The sequence below is a fragment of the Falco punctatus genome (assembly GCF_963210335.1).
Source record: "Falco punctatus genome assembly, chromosome: 5".
NCBI lineage: Eukaryota > Metazoa > Chordata > Aves > Falconiformes > Falconidae > Falco > Falco punctatus.
Genome location: NC_137584.1, coordinates 76,899,241 through 76,905,732, shown reverse-complemented (window position 1 = coordinate 76,905,732; position 6,492 = coordinate 76,899,241). Strand labels below are relative to the sequence as shown.

At 42.4% G+C, this 6,492-nt stretch overlaps 1 long non-coding RNA gene across 1 annotated transcript; it reads left to right on the top strand.

The window, feature by feature from the left end:
• The first annotated feature begins 1,450 nt into the window (after window positions 1-1,450).
• Window positions 1,451-6,074, top strand: LOC308064308. The gene is made up of 2 exons (XR_013928333.1): window positions 1,451-2,304; window positions 4,402-6,074. It is a non-coding gene; the product is annotated as an uncharacterized lncRNA (long non-coding RNA).
• Window positions 6,075-6,492: the final 418 nt, after the last annotated feature.

Below are 6,492 nucleotides of genomic sequence, written 5' to 3'. Positions count from 1 at the left end.
CTCATCTCTGAATGCATTATGCATACCTTGGCCACGTTGTTTGGGGACCTGGTACCACACACCTCGTGGGTGGCCTGAAGGAAACTTGAGTTTTGCTTGCACACTGACCACAGCTGCCTTTGCTGTGTCATTTTGGGGAAAAACTGTTCATAAGCCTGCCTGATACCGCTGTTGCAAGGGCAGCTGGGAGAAGAGCAGTTTGCACAAAGATTGTGAAACTCCTTTGCTTGGCTCCCTAGATATCCCAAAGCTGGCCATGAAGATGCCCTGCAGGAATGGAGTACCCACAGCAGGATAACAAGGCCTTGGGACATCCCTTGAGCTGTTCTAGTGCAAACATACCTGCTAAGATCAAAGAGCTCACAGAAGACAAGGCTGCTGCTGAGCTGCCATAGCGTTGCAGGAGGATTGCTTGGATCCACAGCTCAGGTAGATACAGCCTGGTGAGGTCTTTCGTGCTGGTAGGATCCTTGGATTGATTCTCCTGGTTTGCCCAGCATGGCCATGGAGCATTTTCATTCTGATCTGGAGGTGAGGTACACGTGCCAAATGATTCACACCCTTTACAATACCAGAGCCTGCACGATCCGGAGTGGGAAATGAAGGGCCATGCACTTACCAGTAACTTCGCTGCACCCGTATTCTTTTCTGAGGTGGTTTATTTTTAATATCTGTCAGACTTTTATGTCCTTATTACTGTGCAGGCCCAGCTGAGTGGTTGAGTTAGGTTTTGAAGGAGGTGGGGTTCTTTAATTTCCTTTCAACTTCCACCGAAGAAAGAGCCATGCAGCCATTAGTGAAAAGCAGAGGTGCTGTTTAAGAGAGCAGAGTGATGCATAGATGTTTAGGGAAAGAAACAGGAGTTAGGAACATAGGAAAGAAAGTTATGAAAGGACAGGCTCTAAAGCGCAGAGAGCTTGGTTTCTAAAAAAGTTACTTAAAAGTAAAATGAAGCTCTGGCTAAAAATGCTAAATAAAAGTTTGATTTCTGATCAGCCCTGAAGATCAAGGCTCGGTTTTGGTCCCATTCCTTTCTTTAGCCACTGTGATTTTAGGTGTGAGCATCCACTCAGTGAAAAAGCGTTGGCTACTAAACCAGTCTGCCCTGTGCCGAGCTTTGCAGAGAGCTGCAGCAGATGGGATCATACAGGTAGTACCCACCGTAAAATGGACAGGAGATGCTAGATGTAATTGTAAATCAGATGCTTAGAAAACCTAAAAACGGTGAAAATGAGAACAAGCCCCCCCTCACTCCCCCCCACCCCTTTAATTTTAAATCATCCAAAAGAGTGAGTTTGAAATCGCTTAAAAGATACGAAGTTTCTGACTGTCTCCGAGCCTTGCAGGATGGTGCGAGCTCTGAAGCGATGTTGCCACCTTGTGGAACAGGAACAAACTCTGTTCATTGGGGGGGGGGGGGGGGGGGGGCGGTGTGTGTGTGTGCAATATTACCTTTCACTGCTTGTACTTTGTGCCAAATTAGACAGAAAAGCCCTGTGCGCTGGGAGGGAGGGGGCCCTTTTGCAGCACCAGCCGATGGGCTGAGGACATGCTGGGAAGGAGCCATAATCGGAGTGTGCACTCCTCCACTGCTCATTCTCAAAATTAAGTGTGTCTTCTTTGATTTCCTTCTTTTTATTTCCCATCCACTGCACTCGTTGTTTTTTTAATATATTTTTTTCCCTTTCTTTCTCAGGGACTGGTCATCTGCCCATTATCTTGCAAGTAAACCCCATCATTTTTCATAAAAGGCTATGGATTATCATCCTGTAAAAAGCAAAAAAAAGATGACCTAACTTTTATGCACTTCAGTCCTGCTGTCATTGCACAAGCAAAGCTCCCATTGACTTAGGGCAGACTTTTGTCTGGTTTCTGAAGCCACACTTCTCCGTGAGATTCATAAAAGAAACCTTCAAAACCTGCGGGTACGTGCCCAGCTTGTGTGGGCCAACGTTTTGGAGAACACACATTACTTTTATGCTCAGGAAATCAAAACTGGGCACAGGGAAACGATCACTTTAGCTTTCAAAAAGAGTGAGTACCTGACCTGGAATTTGCAGTATTTAATTTCAGCTTGGAACTAGAGGTTTGACTGTGTTCGGCAGGAGTATGCAAACTGGTACCACCAGGCACGGCTGCATATTGTGCACGCTCTTGCTGGCCGTAGAGCAAAATCCAGACTCCTGACACATTTTCCCTCTTTCTTTTTCTTAATAGTATCCAGGATTAACCTGCAGAGCACAAATTTAAGGGAGGTGCTCAGAAAAGGCTCACGGCATGGAAGGATTAGCCTACCTTTTTCTGGTAAGTTTTAGCTTTCCTGAGCTTCTCCATCTCCCCAGGGCAAAGGGACATTAGATTTTGTATTTAGCAGTGGGCCCTAAACACTGATGAAGTATTATTATCAGGGAATCTCAAAGCATGTTTTTTTTTAATAACAAGAATTTGTCTCTAAATGGGAGTTTCAATTTTAAACCTGTATTAACTAAAAAATGGGAGTCTGGCCTTTAAACGTATGCCCAAATGCTAGGGGTTTCCTGCATTTCTTTATTTCTTTTTTTCTTCTCTTTTCTCCTGTCCTTGCTACTTTTTGCAGCGCTGAAACAAAGTAAAATAAAACACAAAATCAAATAGAATATGAAAATAAAAGAATATTAAAAAAATTACAAAAAATGAAACCCCATAACTTACAAAAATAAGAAGAGGGATACAATAGTGTAGAGAGGAGAGAAGAAAGGAAATACCAATAAAAGCACATAATGCTTGAACTCTTCCCTTGAAATAAAAAGAAAAAAAACATTCAAGGCATATTTTTTTAAAAATGAAAACTCTTCAGTGTTCCTGTTTCTGGTCAGCACTATTTATAAGCAATCGCTGCTGAATCGTTCAGCCTCTGGCAACATCGCCATCCGACCGGCAGTGGGTAAACAGCAACTCCTGCCGTACAATGTGAATAACAAACTTCCATTTACGAAACATGTTTACTCCACTATGTGCTTGGGTATGAATGCTACCTTCTTTTTTTGTCTCCAGGTTTGTATTTCCCTCCAAACTGTCCTAGAGAGCCCTACGAGCTCCGGTGCTTCCCTCATACGTGCACGCACACACGCACACACAAACTTGGAGAGCTTCGGTGCAGAGCCTCCCACCTCCCCACCAGGACATGGTTTAGCAAGTTATAAACCCAAACCCATCCCAAGGAGGAAAGTTTGGGCAGTGTGGCATTCCTGCTTCATGCTGCCCACGGCTCTGAGGCTTCGGCATCAAAGGAACAAGGGGAAAACTGGTGGTTTAGGTTTATTTAAAAAACAACCCTAAACTGTTGGACACAGGTCTGGGCCACCCGAGCAAGTTAAAGGCATTGGAGGATCTTGAGCCAACTGATAAAAATGCAATGCCTTGGTAAGTTTTTCTTTGGTGGCATCAGGGGACATTGTATCCAGAACCTGGGGGGGTTCTGCCTGTGCCCACCCCACCTCACCCAGCACAGCCCCAAAATCCTCATTCCCACCTGACGTTCTGCCAAACCTCCGGGGTATTCCCATCCTAGCAAGCAAATGGGATGGCAGCCCCAGAGGCCACGACCACCACCCCTGCCCCCCATATTTGCACACCTTGAATCACCTTGAAACGCCACGAATGTTTCCAACAGGATTGAAGCTGGGCTCCTGCCCGTGCCAGTTCAGCACTGGGATAAACACATCCCTTGAATAGAGTCCAATTTGTCCAGAAAGGGAAACGAAAGAAGGAACATTTACTTTCAACGCTATATGATTTTTATGGGTCCCTCTATTTTACATCATAGGGAAACAAATTTATCTCCAGAGCCTCCCTTGAAAGAGACGGATTCACAGAAAGTTCGACCTGGAGTGTAGTTTAATAGTAATGATAATTTCTTGTAAGGTCATATTTTACCTGGAACCAAGTCAAGGCATATAAAAATGCTGTAAGGAATTGACAAAATAATTCCCAGATTTTCTTTTTTCTCCTGTTTTTCTTGTACAAGGGCAATTTTTATTTGCAAAGGCAGATGCAGTTCCTGGTAACTCAAATGCCAAAGCAACGAAGGGCACAGTAGGCAGTTTCATGGTCAGTGACATACTTTTATTTGAAAATCATGGTGGGGAGCTAAGAAAAATACACAAAGTTTGCAGATCAGTGGCAAAAAAAAAAGCTTGTAGGCAGCTGAGCGAGCCTGAAAGGTGAACTCGTGCCTTGAGCCTGTTCTTCTCCAGCAGGTGCAATAGGGTGCAAAGGGATGACCAGTTTTACCACCCCAAGTCTGTGGTGCTGCTGGGAGCTGCAATAAGTTCCCCCAGCAACATTGTGAGTGTTAAATGACCTGGGGTCCGAACAGTGATTGCTGAGTGTTTTGACTTGCCATTCTCCTTTCCATCCCAGCCCCATCCTTCCTCCAAAAATTTTCTGGCCAAATGGCTGAAGATGCTGGACTATCAGAGTTTTCCTTCTGACCAGTGAAGGAAGAAAAATACACCACCTACTACTACATGAGGAAAATTTCAATCATCAAAATGAAATAAAACAGAAGCTGGGCAAAGCTGTTTTTAATGAAGACCATTACAGGGAGAGGTGGCGTTTTCCTCCTCTGTGTGTGTGTTTGCACATCAAACCCTTCTCTATCCGGTCACAATCAGGGAGCTGAAAAATCTGTCTTTAATTGCAGATGTTGTAAAAATAATCACATAGGAGACTAAACTAGCATTAAAAATGTGGATTCTTGACTTGTTGCCTTGGCGTGGAACATCTTTCTATTGAACTGCTTATAAAGCAGTAAACTATGAGTCAAGTTTCTTCAAGAAGATGCCTTTTCTTGTTATGGTTATTTTACTTCAGAGGGTGTTTCCTGGCTTCGCCAGAAAAAGGAGATGGTGGGGAATGTTTGCTCTGTCTTAAAAGACGTCTTTGTTTTTAATTATCCTTTCTGCAGAACACAGTGAGATCTTTCTGCTTCCATTTTTTTTAGCTCAGATAAAATTCTCGGCATTTCAGCATTTTTTTTTTCTCGTCTGCAGCTTTTTCCCATTTGAACTGTTATTTATTACTTCTTTACTACCTTTCACGCAGTTAAATGAAAATCTTGATGCTTAATGGTGAAAACACCCCAAAGGAATTTAAATTTATTTTAAAGGTAACATCGCCCTCATGGACAATCTACCTCCAAACAATGAGAAATTGTTTCTCCGATCCCACCTACCCTCCTCCTCCTGCCTTGACTCTTCTGTTGAGTTTTGATCCCGCTAGGGGAAAAGGGGTATTTTGTTAGTTTGAAATCAGATTGCTGTTGCCTTTTTAGTACCTTTATAAATCCAGGAACATTAGCTGAAATGAAGTCTGGTGCAAAATGTTTCCTTTCTATGGGACCTAACACATTGAAGGGTGCCAGTAGGTGGTCACTGCTCATAGACTTTAAAATGCAGATTAAGCCCAGCTGAACTGTGCCAAACCTTTTTCAACCCCGTTGAAGTCCAAAATAAATTCACACCTCCTCATTTCTGTCCTATTAATCAATCAATTCAAGAAACTCTAGTCTGTGGTGGGTATCAGTCAGAGACTTGTCTGTTCACTTGGGCTGATGCACAGAATAAATGTTTTCATATATTTTAAAATTAATTTTATTTCCTGTGTCTATATTTTTAATTTTGTTTTCTTTTGCAAGAATGCAACTGTGACTACCTGTTGTCAGGAAGACCATAAATTTCAAAGTTAAAATAACATTATATTCCAGTATTTGTTTTCCAGGGGAAAAAAATCAAAATAGCAATCTAAAAAAAATAAAGAAGAAACTGTGAACCCTGCTTAGTATAAATGTACAATAATAAGATTTATTTTTACTTTGGCTGTTTGAAACTTCTCTAAGTTTATGCCAACAAACATAGCTAGAGTCCTAGAATGATCATAATCCATCCCCACCGAGTACAAAGAAGGGTTTCTCTTTTATGGAGACTTGACTTTCCAAAGTTAAATTGTTATACGGAGCAAGGGCATTAGCTAATATTAATGACCTCTAATTCTTTGCACTTTTAATATTCAAGTTTCCAACAGCTTTGCAAAGAGTCATTAGATAAGCATCCCAGGAACCCCATGGAAAAGGCCATTTTGTACCCTGAAAATAAGGCACAGAAATTTAAGCAAAATCTGATGTTAAGGGAGTTAAGAGATGTTAAGGAACAAGATTCAGATGGCTTCTTGCTTTAGCCACATGACAAAATTCCTTCCCCATAAAATAATAATAATGACGGCCTTCATACCTGGGAGTCCAGGCAGGATGGCAAAGGAGCACCTCCAAACCTGGTACACCCCTTGGCACTGCCCACTTTGTCAAAGTAAAGGGTCCATAGAGGAAAGGTCAGCATCGCTATTTTGTGACTGTCAGACATCAGTCTCCTGCACTTCAAATGTAGCAAAATTCATCACCACTCATCTCCCTCAAAATGAAAATGCAAATGAAGCAACTAAATCTATGTGGCTCCG